General features: G+C 51.5%; 1 protein-coding gene across 4 annotated transcripts in view; it reads left to right on the forward strand.

The window, feature by feature from the left end:
* Positions 1 to 3259: 3259 nt before the first annotated feature.
* DISP3 (dispatched RND transporter family member 3) overlaps positions 3260 to 16249 on the forward strand; it is a 41146-nt gene continuing 28156 nt past the window's right edge. For all 4 annotated transcript variants that reach the window (XM_064525603.1, XM_064525604.1, XM_064525605.1 and 1 more), the window contains exon 1: positions 3260 to 3346. The gene's annotated coding sequence lies outside the window, so the exon portion shown is untranslated. The remainder of the gene's footprint in view (positions 3347 to 16249) is intronic.

Below are 16249 nucleotides of genomic sequence, written 5' to 3' on the forward strand. Positions count from 1 at the left end.
ATGTTTGGTTTGGGAAGGTCAGGATTCTCGGATGGGAAGACACTAGGAAACACGGAGCACAGCTTCACACAGGCTAGTGCGTGAGGGACGTTTCTAAACAGAGCGTCCCCCCGCTTCTTTTTCTCTGAAAGTGTTTGAACGTGTATCTGCAAGGATTGCCCCCGGAGCAGCGGGTGCTGGAGGCACCCGCACATTCTCCTGGGACACTTAGTTGGCAGCTGATGAAGCAGAATGTCTCCGGCTTTGCGCACTATTGCCCTTCCTCCCTGGGTTTATCCACTGCTTTCTCTCCATTTTATTAAGCTAGCTGGTGTAGTCAAACAGCCTTGCTTTGAACCTGGCTTCGAGTCATAAGTAACAGTAAGCACAGTTAAGTGGCAGATGGAGAAAGCTGTTCAGAGAGGAAGGCGCTAAACTCACGGGGCTCAATTCTGCCCTCAGCTGTGCCACCACAAACCCCGCGCTCACACGTGTGCGTCTCGCCTTGCCGAGCCTGGCTCCCGAGCCGGCAGCGGTCTTACGCAGCCTCTCTGCTGTACGGCTCGCTGTCTGGGCACAAACTCGAAAGCCTTTCAGGCAATCAGGCGGTAATAGACCTTGTAGAAGCTGAAAGTCCCCCAGATAAAATTTACAAGGCCTGGGAGAGCCTGCCTGGCATTATTTAACGCCGTAGTAATGAGCACCTGAACAGGAAAGACTGCCTGGGTAGTTTTATTCTGCATAGATGAGCAGTCAGAATTTCAAAGAGAGGCCGTAAATACAGGCACGCGGAGTGGCCGACGGTGCCCGATCTGGGGGTGGAAGGCAGTCACAGGGAGGACGGGAGAGGCTGCGGAGCATGAGCACAGGGGAAGGTGTTTTCCTTCAGCTTCCCGACTCTGAAAGACAGAGAATGGTTTAGCCAGGAAGGGCGTTAGGTCCGGTAGCAGCGCTTTTCCTGCCTGTTTGCTGCCATGTGCCCAGGCGTTGGAGTACGTTGCTCATGATGAAGGCTGCAGCACAGTGCTAGCCCCTCTCTGTGTTACGTGGGTCTGTGCATCCGCGTGGTTAGCGAGGACACCAGTCATGTGCGGCACATCGGGGTATGTGCTGAGCGTTCACCTGGGCATGTGTGGGGTTGATTAAAGCCACAAATAATGCTCATTCTCTGTACACCCATTTGCAGTGTTAGTGAACGCTGCGATAAAGCACTGAAATCTTTCTGTATGCATATGTACAAGTAATGTAGCTGCAGTTTGATAGTTTGTGTTTATATGCACAGACGTTGCTCATGCAGACAGTTTTCTAACGTGCGTCTGTGTAAAACATGTTTAGTGTCGCTGATTTAAACTAGTAATGAACTATTTATGCATTTTGGCAACACATGCTGTTTTGCTGAAGCACTCCTGTGGGGCCTGAGGAGAGAAATGGTAAAGGTGAGCGACCGGCACTCTGAGCACGGAGGGGTGTGGAAGAGGCGTTGAGCTAGGTGAGAGCAGAAGCTGCTCACACACGGGCGCCCGTCTGTGCCCGGGAGCTGTCGGAAGCGGTGCCGAGGAGAACGGCGTTGCTGCCCGAGTGCTCCGTACGCGGCGCCGCCTGATAACTCCCTGCTGTTTGCTGGGCTCTGCCGCATGATGGATCTGAGTGCTGTCCCTCACGTCAGCCTGGGCTCGGCTCACGTCCCCGGCAAAGTTAGAAAAAGCGATTTTTCCCTTTACTCTACACGCGCCGTTTGCAACGGAACTGCCAACCCCCCAGCGTGCGCTGCTCTGCAGAACCTCCGTCGCCGGCAGCCGTGTGCTGAGCTGCTGGAAGGCAGCGGTATTTCAGGAGCCCCGCTACATTTGTATTCCTTGGAGCCTCCCCAGGGAAGACGATGGTCTGGCTTTGTCTGCCCGGCTTCCTGATCGCTCCGGGTGACGCATCCGAGAGAGCGCAGGGCCCCGGACAGGAGCCACCTGCCTGGAGCAGACTCAGGTGATGGGCCTGTTTTGCTCCCCGTTTGTTATTCACTTGGCAAACACGTCTGAAAACTTGGGTAGAGATTTTTTTTAAGTAGCTTCAAGAACTCCAATAGGCAAGAATATTGGGCAAAACATGCACAGGTCGCCACTGTAACGTAGCCTGATTAAAAGCCATTCCCATCACGTAGTTCAGCGATTTACTGGCATAATCTCACTCTTGCTGGAGTCCAGAGCATAGTAACCCACCATCACCCCAGAAAACAGGCCAGGAGTGAGGAATGGAGCCTCTGCTCTTCCCTCGCTGCCTCCAGAACCGGGATGAGTCACACAAGCGTGCACAGGCAAAAAATGCAATGCTGCAGTACCCAGGGCTGTCACTAGAGACCTCCTGGCGACACTAAGCAAAGCCCCTGTGCTCAGGCAGGTAACATTTATCGTAAGCAGGACTCACTAGAAGCCAGAAGGCCCAGGCAAGCGTCCGGGGTGAAGCCAGAAGACCAGCAGTGCAGAATACCTAGCTGTACTGGGGTAGGAACCACGTTCGCCATCACGCCGGCTAATAGGCTTCCTATCTCCCACTTAATGGCTCTCATTTAAGTTAGGGATTGTTGCTGCACAGCTCTGGCACAGATATGTACAGATTGCTCCTACAAGGAGCGTTGATCTAGAGGTGAGAGAACCAGCAGGAAAACCGGCCGGGTCCTTCCCAGAGTCCTGGCCCACAACACGGGCTGGAACTGCCGCGAGGGCCGGCCACCGCGAAAGTTTCTGGCGGCTTCTGCTCTGAGATCAGCCCGGAGCCGGGTGGTGGTGGCTGCTCACACACAGCTGGGTGTCCATCCCCACGGCCCGGGGCTTGTTGCGCCGGGAATCGTCCGCGGCTCCTCAAATCGCGGTCTCTAAACCAGAGGCTCCGCCGAGGGGCCGGGAGCAGCCTCCGCCGCCTCCCCTCGCCCGCGCCCAGCGCGACGGGGCTCCGCCGCCTCCGAGCGAGACCCGCCGGGCCGAGGGGCTGCGCCGGGGCCGGGGGCGGGGGCCGCGCGCGGGGCAGGGTTTATAGCGCGGCCGCAGCGCCGCCCGCAGCCCGGCGGGGCGGCGGCAGCAGCACCGCTCCGCTCCGCTGCGCAGCGCGGGGGCCGGCGCCCGCCCCCCCGCCCCCGGGGACCGTCGGGCCGCGCGGGGAGCCGGCGGCGGCGCGGGCGGAGCGGCCATACGCGGCGGCGGCGACGCGCCCGCCCGCCCGCTCGCTCGCTCGCACAGGGCGCCGGGGCCGCGGGTGCGCGGCGGCTGCCGGGCAGGGCAGGGCAGGGCAGGGCAGGGCAGCGCGGTGCCCGCGCATCGCCGGAGCCGGCCCGGCGCAGGGCATCGGCCCGCGGCTGCTGCCGCCCGCGCGGGCGGAGGTGAGTGCGCGCTCGGTGCCGGGCTGCGGGCGGGGGCCGCGGGGCAGAGGCGCAGCGGCGCCGGGGTCCCCGGGGCGGCGCCTCCGCACCGGCTGCGGGCCGGGCCGGGCTCCGGGTCCCGCTGGGGCGGGCGGCAGCCGCGTCCCCTTCCCCCCCCCGCGGTTTGCGCCCCCCCTTTTGTTTTTGCTGCGAATGCGCCAGCTCAGTCCTTAGTTGTGTGTGTGCTCAGCCACCTCTCCCGGACGCTCCCGAGAGTTCACGCGTATGCACGGGGGAGCGCGTCTGCCGGGAGCTCCCGGGGGCCGTGCCTGCAGCAGGGCCCCTCTCCGGGGGTCGGGCGCCAGACCTGAGCGGCTCTGCGTCCCCGGCGTGGCGGGAGCGGGCCGCGTCCCGAGGAGGCAGCGAGCCAGCAGAGGCTCTTCTGCCGCGCAGGGCGGGTAGCGGGTCCGGCTGGGCAGCGTCCCTGCTGTCAGGTATTTCTCCGGAAGGTGCGGAGAGAGTTGTGTTCCTGACACACGCAGCCTAACCTTCCCGTTTCGTGCTGTCTTCTGTAGAAATTGGCTTCTCCTGCCTGGAAACCCCGGGTCACCTAAGAGGGGTGTTTTCTTGCTAGCAATAGTCCCCTTTGAAGCCCCGGTCCTGGGCCCTTACTTGCTCTAGGTGGTCTCTAAAGACGTGCCGGCAGAGCAGCCTGCGTCCCAGAGAGAACCTAACTATTTCACATCCTTCCCTCTTCCGTGGTGCGATGACCAAACCAGAGGAGTGGGGTTGGGTACCACTGCCCTGATGTTCAGAGGCACTTTCCCACTGGGGGAGGGTGGGAGCTGAGTAATACAGAAAACCTCTGGGATGCAGGGAGTGAGAGCAGGTCCCTCAGGCACGTGCAGGACCTTTCGCCTGCCTCCGCGTGCCGTGTTGCTTGCACTTCTCTTGTGCACAGACTAACCAGCAGCACACTGGTTAGCAGCCTTAGCTTATGCAATTGTCGGGATAGCATTTTGACAGTTGTGCTGAGTTGGTTAGGATTCAATGTTTTATGCAAGTTCTTTTAAAGCAAGGCTGATGCACGCCTTCTCTTGCAGCTGCAAGACATGACTCCAGTTAAGTGGGATTAGGAGTTGTGTGTTGAAAGGAAAGTACTATTACCTTTCAAATGACAGAATAAACACAGAGACTTTGTGCCCACAAAGGCACATGCGTGTACACATAAAATATACCACTCTAAAAATTCATTTTTTTAGAAAACAATTTCCCCATGAAAATCTGGGTGAGCTTTTTAAACTGACTTTCATTCTCAGCAGTCAAACTTTGCTCAGAAACCAGATTTCCCCTCTCCCTCCCCAACAACCTTGTGAAGTGTTGATAAAGATATTATCCACAGCGTCAGCTTCCTTTGATTGCTCTTTTAGGCTGTGTGTCTAGATGGAAACCTAGCAACACAATAACTGTATTGATGGGAGACATTTCAATAGCTACACTTCTTTTATCATATCAGATGCATCTTCAGAGGTTAGAATCATGGAGCCAGACTCTTCAGCACCTTTGGAGGCTTAGAGTTTGATGGACTCTGAGCCTGGAATAAAACAGACATGGAGCAGTGAAAAAGAAAACAAAGATGGAATAAAAATGTTTCATATGATAAAAGATCCATCCCTCTTCCTTCCTGCTCCCCCTGCAAATATCTGCTATATTCCCATGGGGAGAGTATCCCACTAGGGAGGGAGAATTCATATCTAATAGAAAATTTATTTGAGGGGAAACTAGCTGTCAGCTTTTGTGACTGTTTCACCTAGATACACACTGGGAAAAGCTAAGGGACGAGTGGCCCAGAGCAATATATAATGGTACAGAACGTGCAAACCTGGCTGGCATTTGGAAAATAGCCTCAGCGTTGTTCCAGTCAGCCACTGTGGTGAAGATTATGGTTCAGTCTCTGCAATGTACAGGGCCAAACTCATCCTCAGGTGTAACAGAAACTGAGGCCACTGACACTAGCCACTAGCTAGATTTACCTTACTTGATGTTTTTTAGTATTCCTAGATGTATTGACATTCACCCTTATTCTGCATGCTGTCTCTTTACTGTAGTGGAGTAATGTGCTGTTTTCGGGAGAAAAGACGACTATCTGACTGGCTCTGTTTGGTTTGGGGGCATAGAAATGAGGGATTTCACATTGATAAAATCTGTGTTTTGAGGTGTTTGGGGAAACTGCCTTAGCTAGGTGCTACAAATTCTCTTAATATTTAGTGTTTCTGTGGCCGCTCCTTCCAAGATCTTGTGCCTTTTGGGCATTAATGAATTAAACATCACAAATGCCTTTGTTAGGCCAGAAGAAAAAGGTGGCAAGTTACAGGAGAACTTCTAACACTTCTGCATCTATCATTTGTGAACTGTCAAAGAGAAAGAGATGTTTGCGACACGCTGAATTGTGTAGGAGTGTATAGGGATAGCTGTGTGCCTGTATATAGCTGTATGTAACTGCATAGTGTGAGAGTGTGATAGGATGTGTGCATTTTCATGTAGCACTGGGGGAGGATATGAATATGGTGTTAACATTTTGCATCCAAAAAACTGCAGCACATCTGAAATCCTCTTCTGATGCTAGTGCTCCGAGATAAATGCTGCTTATACAAAGACTTGCCTGTTGGGTACAAGTACTTAATAAGTAAGCTTAGCTGAAACTGGAGAGAGATCGGAGTTCATACCCTGGCGGCACATGGAAAATCTGGATAAGCTGTGATTTTTGTTTCCAAAGTTTGAGCAGGTCCTACTGTGAGTCCCTGGGTCTCTGGGTGATGTTGCGGTGGTCTGTGCATGCCAACATGCAGTAAACCCTGGCAGGGCGCACTTAGCATACAGTTGGTTTAATCCTCTAATCTTATCAAGCGCTGACATGAATGAGAACTGAACAGATTAATTCACTCCAAAAAAAATCAAGTCCCATTGTATTTCTCCACGTAGTACATAAAATTTCTTCTTTCACTTACCTGATAGGCTTACTTCTTTTATCCATTGTTTGTTTAAAGTATCTGGCTATAAATTTAGGATCAGTGGGAAAAGATACCCAGTAATGGGCTCTCCTGTGATACAAGTTTATCTGCTATATGTTTAAGTAGCCCAAGGGATTTCAGGACTGAAGCCAGCAATGTGGGCTGAGAGGCTCCGGTGCTGGGAGCTGCTGGCTTGGCTGAGGAGGGGATTGCTGGAAAGTGGCTGCTTGTTACCTCCTTGGGGCCAGACAGTCCCATTTACTCTTTGCTCCTCTTGTGCCGGTCAGGAGGAGCGGGATGTGTGCATTGCTTTCCTCCTTCTCCCTCCCGCCGCTTTACCTTATGCCGGGAGACAGCGTGGGTGTCTCTGGGGGTACGGGTGCGAGCTGCCGTCGGCCCTGCGAGAGCGTGGCCGGGGCGGGGGAACGTGTGTCCAGGACTCGTGAGGAAGCTGAACAATGAAATATTAGTTTCTAGCGCTCCCTGATGTCTCCCCTGCGATACCACAGAACGGGCTATCTCTTTAAATGATTGATTTCACACAGATTTACTCGAGTTCATTCATCTTGATGCAGCTTTACCAGGGTGAATTTTCTCTCCAGTCTAGCCTTACTGATGCCTTTTCCAAGGGCTTGATCCTGACTCCCTTTCCCCGGCAGAGGGGCACCTCATTTCATGAACGGTTGTGCTGCATTCGGTGAGACTGTCTCGAGGGGAAGGTGCTGTGATGCTTGTGACTCAGACTGATGCGGGTCGATAGAAAGGACGGCTTAGGTGCAGCGTGAGTATGGATTGCAGTGTCTGGCCCTTAATGAAAAATTCACGAATATGGACGAAACCATGCAAGAGTTAAAGGCTTAATCGAGGTCCGGGTGAAATCAGCAGGAGACTTCCCGTTGACTCCAGACCGGAATATATTTCAGCATGTGCTCAGCTTTGAGCTCCTAATTGTCACCTTGGTGGAAGTGTGCTTCAGGCATGAGCTGCAACACCTGTCAGAACGAGCACCCAGTGTAAGGTTATTTATGACCCTGTTGCCTGTGGTGCCGTCATTAGCTGTCCTCTGCAACACCAGGAGGGAAGTTTTCTGAGGTATCAGCACTGCTACTGAGTCATATTTTTATAGTATTAAAAACCACAAAAGATAAATAACTGAAGTGCTACACCATTAGTGGGAGAAAAATACAGATACAAAAAAGTTTGTCAAAACAAGCTATGAAGGTATAGTTTTGGTTAGGCTTTGTTCAAAAATAAATGAAAATGATTAAAAAAAAGATGAAAATCAGACCAATGCTAATCCCTGGGAGCATCCCTTCAGAGGGCTAAAAGTGCATGTGCAGGGGAAAAGAGACTTAGTTCCTGTTCCAGGCAGTCGGGGTGAGGGTATCAGAGTGACCCAAGAGAAGGGGATGTTTTTGGACAATTTCCAAGAAGCTTCATCTATGACCTGTAGAACTGGACTTTTTTCGCAGTCGTTCCTGTCTTCTGCCATTGGAAGCTAAGGTCCCGGGCCCGTGCTGCACCGTAAGCTTGTGCTTAAATGAGTCACATGCCCAGAACCTAAGCACATCCCTATAGAGGACACAAACACGTGATCAGTTTGGGAATCCTGGGACCTCTTGCTATGCTTGTATGATGTCTGGCGCAGAGGGACTTTACTCTTGGCTGGGAACTCGAAAACGAAATATTGAATTCAATATTTAGATTGAGCCTAATGTGCTTTGACTGAGACCACCAAGGGATATACTGGTTTCTGCTTTCAACTTCCTGCGTGCAGAGATGAAGACAGCATAGCTAGTCTGGGTTGCTTTTTCTACAGCCTTCTTTGACGTGGCCAGAAAAACTAGATTTGCTTCAGAATCAGTAAGTTTTGTATCCTGTCTCAAAAAGACCAGCAAAGCCAAACAGGCATAAATCAGCGCTGTTTGGTCAACAATATCGGTAGCAGGTTAATAAGTTGCCACTGCATTATCTGTTCATACTAGTTCATTCAGCTAGTTCTGCCTGGCTCTTTGGCTAAGAAATGTGACACCTCCTGGCTACTCCGCTGTCGCTGAAGCTGATCTCAGTGGAGGCAGGAGGGGCTGGAGTGGGAATGATGTCCTCCTTGTGCAGGAACCAGGCACTTGCATCTTGTATGAGTTTCACCAGAGCTGGATGCTCAGCACTTCAGCGCAGGAGTCCCCTCGTGTCTGTCCCTGTCGGTGGCTGAGCACGAGCTGCCATCCCTGGGGACGGGAACCTCTCCTGAGAGACCCAGCGTCGGCTCTGCAGTAAATGTGGGAATCCTGTCCTTCCAGCTGCCCCGGAGCGATTTTTCTTTCCCATAAAGGTACAATTCGGCCCTAGTCAGAGCAGTACTGGTTTTTTGATAGTAGTAGCATCACTACCTTGTTCTCATCCTTTAGAGGATCAGAGCATCTCCTCTTTCCTTCTCCAAGTCTGAACGCACGAAGCTTCCAGTGCATCCCGTGCCCTTGTTGTCCGCCTGCAGAGCCTGGCAGTGCGGCAGGCTTTTCTGGGTCGTGGGGAGGCAAGTGTGTCCCCTGGCCTCAGGTATAGGCCATTTCCTACCTGAAATTAGGGCTTCACAGATGGCTGCAACCTTGAACACCTGACCCGTTCATTCCTGTTTCGAGTCCTCTCTGCTTGCTGGGAGAAAAGATTTGGGGAACAAGGCTGGGATACTTTCCCTGCCATCTGTCTTAAGGCAGCAGGCTTGCAAGTTGGCACAGGAAATTCCTGCTCTTTGCCAAGCCTTGTTAATGGAGAACCGCCCCTCCTGGATCGGAGGCAGTTCACCTTACATAAATATTGGTGAAGGGGAAGAGGCCAGTGTGTCTGCAGGGGCTGAAAGACACCTACTGGCACTCGTCTGGTTTTAAAGTGCTGCCAGCCTTGACTATCTCCCTCTTCGTGGGGGAGAGTCAGAGGTGAGAATCACTTATTTTCTCTGCCTGGACTTCAGGGGCCTGGTCCTGAGGCTCTGGTCTCGCTCACTCCATGTGAATGCAGCAGTCAGTGAAGCCACTTTGGATTTGTTACCGGGATGCTTAAGCCTGGGATCTGTCTGCTGAGATCACTACACAGAAGAGCTTGTATGGGTCTCAGATCAACCTGTCAGATGATGCTGCCCACTTTCTTCCTCTGATTTGAACACGGAGCAGAGTTCCAGGAAACCTCTAGCTTTCCTCTGAGCTCCCTGAGACTGACTGATCTTAGGCTAGTAAGTCATTGGGTCTGTGTTTCTTTATGTATAAGTGGGGATGTATATTTAATGAATAGTAATAATGCCCTGTATTACATTGGCACTTTCAGTTCCAGGATCATTTGGCCCAATACATTTTCTTTCACAGTCTAACTGCAAAAATATATCATAAGAACCTTGTTTGCCCCCCTCCCTCTTCTCATATTCTTAAAAGATGTGTGTGTTTGCAGACCAACGGCAAAGAAGGAAATGCACGTGAAGGCATAACAGGCCTCCGCTGGGTGTCAACTCCTTTACTCTTGATGATGCTGAGCATGGGAGGAGCTGGAGCATCTGGTAGTTAAAGCAGGAGACTGCGAAGAATTTGGTCCTGGCTCTGCCACAGATCTTGTGACTTGGAGCAGATCTGGAAGGTCCCTGTGGCAAAAATGACTGTTTTGAATGCTTCAGTCTTTGGGCACCCAGTTTGTGTTACTGTTTGCTGGAGTTGTAGGTACCATTTTTCTCCCCAAATGGCAACTAAAACTAGGTGCCACTTGGCAATGTTAGTTTTAACTTTCTTGGTCTGTATTTAGCTTCTGTTCAAGTCAGGAAAAGTTACGACTGAATTCCAGGAGGGCTGAAGCTAGACCTTGGAGCCTTGCTTAATTCATTTGCAAACTTGCATATTATCTGACCTATTTCCCTAGAGGAAGAAGGGAATTGGGTCTGGTAGGTGCTTGCAAAGGGTTTATGCAGACTCTGATAGAAACCAATATGATGCACAAATGTGAAGTCCTCTTTGCTCCCAGGGGGACATGCTATAGGTACGCTTGGTTTTGTCTGTTTTACACACAGGGACTGGGAACGAATTGCTTTTCAATGCTGTATTAAAGTCTGTGGGGCTAATTTAAAAAATATATATCCTAATCCTCTTTCCTGCATGGGGTGCCGCTGAACATGCAGCACATCTGATTCCCTGAATCAAAAAGACAAATGTCTCTTTGTTCCTCTTTTAACAAGGCAGATGGATTCCTGAGGAGGATGGGGCTGCAAACTCAAATTTGAACTAGAGCCCAAAGAGGTTTTCTGAAGGTGTCTGGGAGAAGCCCAGAGCAACCCTCCCTCCTGCTTGTAAATCAAAACCTGGCCAAATACTGCCTTGAAGCTTCCTCTGCCCCTTCCTCCTCGCTCCCAGCACACCCTCCCACTTGCTCCGCAACTAACAACTCGTGCGCCAAGTTTAATCTGCAAGCCAATTTTCATGGCTGAGTTGAAAGGGAAAGTCAGACAGGCCCACGAGAGCATGAAAGTGACTCAATAAACAGTGGGCTCCATTTAAACGGAGGCCTGCGAGTCTGGACAATACAGACAAAAGCTTGTTTTGAAAGCTAAAGCTGTTTTGCTGGAAAGCTTGGACTAGTGCTTGAACCAGGCAGAAAGCTGCTCTTTCCGGTGCTCCCCGCCAGCAGTTGCAGCTTCCAAACTCTCAGGCCTTGGGCCTTCGCGAGCTGTGGATCTTCAGGACCCACCGAGCATTTGTCAGTGCCTTGGACTCTACGGAGTGTCAAATCTACACAGACATACTTTTAAATGGAGTGTCTCAGAACCTGCTGTGTGTGCTTCAAGCCGCTGTTTCCACATCTAAATAGAATTTTATTTCTAAGAGCTCTTCTTTTCCTTCTCCCCATCCTAACTCCTAAAATTTAGCCCTGCCAGTTCATGTGAGGCTCTGAGACTGGTAGCAACTGGGCAACTAAGCTGTGGTCTCTGGTGCTCTTGGTCTCTTTTTTCTGTCACTGATGTCATTATACTTGTGTGCAGAGCATGGTAGAAATGCTGCAGCATCATGGGGAGCTGCAAAACACCAGCCTATGACAATGGGGACAAGATTCATCAGCAGGTAAATGTTTTCCCTATGGAACTGCTTAAACTTAAGATAGGGAGCTTCATCCCTGTAAATCTGCTACATGGAGTCAGTTCCCTGCTGAAAGTTGCCATGCAGTGACTGCGCAGTCCGTAGCACAGGTTTCTGCACAAGTGATACAGTAAAGTGTTTGACCTTACTTAAATCCTAATAACAGAGCTATGCTGTAAGTAGTAACGACAGAGTAAGGTGAGACTGATGGCATTTCCTTTACAGACCTCTTGCTATTTCTGGTATTTCTCCTGCAGTGTATAGTGATGTGTTGTGGGGGAGAACATTCCTTTTGGATCCAGATCTTGGCACACATGAGGCCAAATTCATTCTTGCATATATGCTACCCGCCTATATGCTGTCTACTCGGTCATGTTGCAGATCCAGGTACTGTTTGCAGTTCTAGTCCTTGGTCTCGTTTGGGGACTGGCTCCAGTGAGTTTGCTCCCTTAGGAAGCCAGCTGAACTGGTTTACCACAGGGCCAGACATGGTTCAGCTTCAGCGCAGGGCAGTGCAGCTGATTCCCTCTGAAAATCAGGTTACAAATGTCTGGGTGAAGATAGCCTGTGGTGGTTTGTGGAGCAGGATCCCAGGATGCTCTGGGACAGCATAAGGACAAGACCTATTGTGAAAGGATGAAAGATGAGGTCTCTTAGACTGCGGAAGATGAGAACCACTCAGACACAGGTGATGTGATTTATCCCAGGATAGCTAGAAAAATCAGTAGCAAAGCTAGGAATCATTCCTTTATTTTTGTTTCTGTCTTAACTGCGTGACTCTGTCCTTCAGTTAGCATAAATAGCATCTGAGCCTGTGAATGCCTGACTTAGAAGTGTGGGATGCAGTGAGAACCTGGGAAAAGTCTCCTGAGATGCATTGGTCGTGCGCCACATGGCAGAGTCTCTGGTATCCCTTGAGTTGGATGATTGCCCTTTCACGAGCTTTTGGGCTCATGCAGCTCACATGGCTGGGATCCTCTGAAGCTCTTAGAGAAGGAATAGGGCTAAAGGTGGTGCCTCCTTCCTGCTGAACTGCTCCTAGGCTCAGAGCATGCTCTTGTGGGTCTGTGCTGGGAGAGAGAAGGGGCACTGCTGCTTTCTCAGCCCAGACCTGGTGGCCTAAATCTGTATCCCATGGACACAGCTTCACTGGCTGCTTCTGGCAGCTGCTGCCAGCAACGTCTCCCACCCTTACTCAGGGAGCAGCTCTTAGCTGGGGCTGCTGTCTGCGTTAGGAAGCATCCTGGACTCTCCCTGAGATTAATGTGTCATTTAAGCCTGTTTGCTTATTCTGAGAGCCTGCCCCCTCCTCTGCTAGCGGGTCTGCAGGGCTGTGCTCATTGAGCTGTGGTAACATTTAATGTGAGTTTCTGCATGGTTGGTGTGGCTGGCAGCAAGCTTTAAGTCCTCGTACTGGCAGGGGATCTGCCGCCGTGCTGTTTAGGCACCGAGGTATCTCGCCTCCCCGTCCTCCCCTTCCCCTCGGGAAGTCGTCCCTCTGTTCTGAAAAGCCTCGTGTTCACCCAGGTCCTGCTTGGGAGCGGTCAGCTGTGGCAGTAGAGGCTGTCCAGTCCCTGGATTTTACACGTCTGCTCCCAGATTTCTCACTGATCCTGCAAAGATGAAAAATCAGTGCTAATTAATCTAATTCCAGAAGCACCACATTTCCATGGGAGGAGAGCAGCTAGCTGCATGCACTTCAGGGAGAGAGAAATGAGGGAAGTAAGCAAGCCTTAGACCTGCTGAGATCCAACTTTATGGGCTGCTGAGAGCCAGCTACAAACTACTTTGAGTCCCCCGATCCGTACCTCTTCTGCTGGTGACGACAGAACATGGCTTGCTGCAGTTGTCCCCATCCAACTGTAAGGACTGTCGGGATGATTTCTCCCCAAAATTCCGGCCCTCGCATTGACAGAAATAAGAGGCCGTGTCTGTACCCCGCCACGGCTTAGTGCCTGGAGCTGGAATGGTACATGAAAGACCTTGAGTATGTCTTTTGGTCCCCCACTTTCAAGGCGACTACAATCCCACCCATCCCCCTGATGCTGGTATGTGGAAAGCCCTGCTGAAGAACTGTGTGTCACTGCAATGCCGTGGGAGCTGTCTGCAGCCCAGATGGCGGTCCTTACAGCCTTCCTCTTGTCAATCTGGCACTTCTGATGTCAGTAAATTGTAGCAGCAGAAAGGCAAGACCATCAGAGTGGCAGCTAGGTTGTGTGTGGAGTGAGGCGCTTGGGCCTGCGTGACTCAGGCACACGTGCAGATCGGCGTTTCTGCCTACACCTCCTTTTCCTGGAAAGCCGGAGGATGGTGAGCAGAGCTGGCTGAATACAGACACTTCAGATGGAGGAAAGTATTGCTTCTTGCACGATTTGTTTTTAACCTTACTTGTGTTTTGGGGGTTGGAGTGGCAAGGCGGGGAGTTGAGAGAGCTGCCCGCGCTGTGGCTGTCAGGAACCGCTGGCAGCAGAGGTTGGCGTTCCTGAGCTGCCCGTCATGTTGCCGTCCGCAGAACCACCACCGGCAAAGTCCCCTCAGCGCAAGCGGCAGCTTAGACTGCTGGTGAGAAAGTGGTTCCCGTGAGATTGCCTTCCCTCCTCTCGGGAAAGAACCGGCAGCTTATGGGAAGGCTCTGGAGAGGGACATTTGGGTGAGGCTGTTTTGATGGGTCCCAGAGACGCAGTGTGCACACAAGCATGCTATTGCCGGGGACTTGCAGATGGAGGAGAGCGCACAGCCAGCCCTTGTGTTCGTACTTCCTCCTCCTCCAAAGAGCAGGTGCTGGGGAGCGAGGTCAGAGCGGGGAACCACGCGGCTGAGCACAGAGGGACGTTAGTGCCCACGGTGATGTAAACTGGGCAGGCTGAGCATGGGGTGGAATAATAAATGCCTGGCAGGGGCTGACAACAGCACACGGCTTTCCAATTCGGAGTGACAGCAGTGTGGGAAGCTTAATATTATCTATAAAGGGAGAGCACAGGCCGTGGGGGTGGCACGTGATTCCAGGGGCCTGGGAACGGGATGAGTGCTTTCTGTGGTGTGGGATTTCTTCCTGGAGTGTGTGACACTCCTTGGGATAATAACGCAAGGCACTGGTTTGTGGCAGCCATCCGTCTTTCATGGCGTACAAAGGCTGTAACAAGGTGCTCAGAAGTAGACTGTGGAGCATGGAAGTCTGCACACCGTTAACAAGCTTGTTGTCTTGGCTGTCTGGTAGGTGGGATCAAGGGTGTTTTTGAACTCAGTGTCGAGGCACCTAAAGAGACACAGCTGAGCTAGAAGCCATGCCTTTTCTTAGGAACAGCAAGAGGCTGGGGCACAGATAAAATCTAAGTAACTTTTGTAGTGGAGTTAGGTAAGTCATTTCTAAAGTGTATCAGAGTTTCAGCTCGCTTTGGAGCTGGTGTGTGGAAACCTCTAAGTGCCACATACCCGAGTGACAGCAGGGCCTTGTTAACACACAAACAAGTAGCTCAAACAGTAAACATGGCAGAGGGCACGTTTTGTGAGATTATAACCCAGGAGCTGTCTTCCAACACCCACAATAATTAGTAGCAATAACCAGGAGCGAGTTATTTTATCAGGAGATGAATTTTCTTGGACAATGCTATGCGTGTTAGCCAACTTCTTGTGTAGGTTAACCTTTGCCATGGTCCTGGCAAACCATGCACGGTTTGATGCAAACAAACCCTGCTGACCTCTTTCTTTAAAAGGTGCCAGTATCTCAGTGCTTTGGAGCAAGCAATTTGGGGGATTTGTTGTGTCATTTTGGAATTTGTTGAAAATCCTGCCTGAGGGGTCCCAGGTGCTGGCATGTACGTCACTGGTCAGCACAGACTGCATGGAATTGGCTTTCATTGCTGAGGCTGGATGTCTTTATCCAAGAGAGGTTGTAATGCACAGCTATGGTTACACTTGACGTTACAGCTCACATTATGCTCCCAGAACAAAGCAGAGTTTGCAGTTTGTTGCACACCCCCATCTGCTGTTCTCTGCACTCTAAGAAATTAGGTGTCTTGTGTGTCTCAAACTAGGCACCCAAAATAAGCATCTATTTTTTTCCTTGCGATCTCCTGAGCCCCTGCATCTGTCAGATGGGGACTGCACCACCCCCTCCTTCTCGGAGATGCCGGGAGAAGAGATTCAATTCAGTCCTGTTTGTTCAGCCCTCAGACACTGTCGTGACAAGCAGTGTTGAAAAGCTCATGAGGAAATTAATAATTCTGCCTCTGAGCCAGGCTTGAGCAGCGTGCAGGAAATGAGGCATGAGAGCACACGTTGAACAGTGAGGAGAGAACGAGGTAGCGAATAGCTGCTGGTTCGGGGAGCATCATCCATCGCAGGCACGGCAGAGGCCGGGGTCCTTGCATCTGGGCACGGGGCTTGGAAGAAAAACTGCCCTGTGAAGCATTTACAGAAGGGGGGCAGATTAAGGATGCTGTGTCAGCCCTGAATTTGGCGTTTCCTGACTGGTGAGTGCTTGACTTTGCAGCTAACCTTTCCACACTGTTTTTGGCATGTCATTATGAGTACATCTAATCAGCCTGTGTCAGACACCTGGAAGAGCAAGCAGGTGCGGTGAGGATGTCCTCAGCGTCACAGGCTGAAGATATTCCAGCCACCCTTTGTGCCTGCTGAAAGCAGATCGATAGATCTGACTGGCTCCTTCCATTTCTAGCTGCTCTTATCTTAGCCAGGGTGGAAGTGCCTGTGAGAGGGAAGGAGGGCTGGGACAGGCAGCCCTTTGGAAAAGGGCACCTCAGTTAGGAGTGAGCGTGCATGCATGTGCCTGATTTCTTGCATAAAGC

Source organism: Dromaius novaehollandiae, chromosome 24 (genome assembly GCF_036370855.1).
Source record: "Dromaius novaehollandiae isolate bDroNov1 chromosome 24, bDroNov1.hap1, whole genome shotgun sequence".
In the NCBI taxonomy this organism is placed as follows: domain Eukaryota; kingdom Metazoa; phylum Chordata; class Aves; order Casuariiformes; family Dromaiidae; genus Dromaius; species Dromaius novaehollandiae.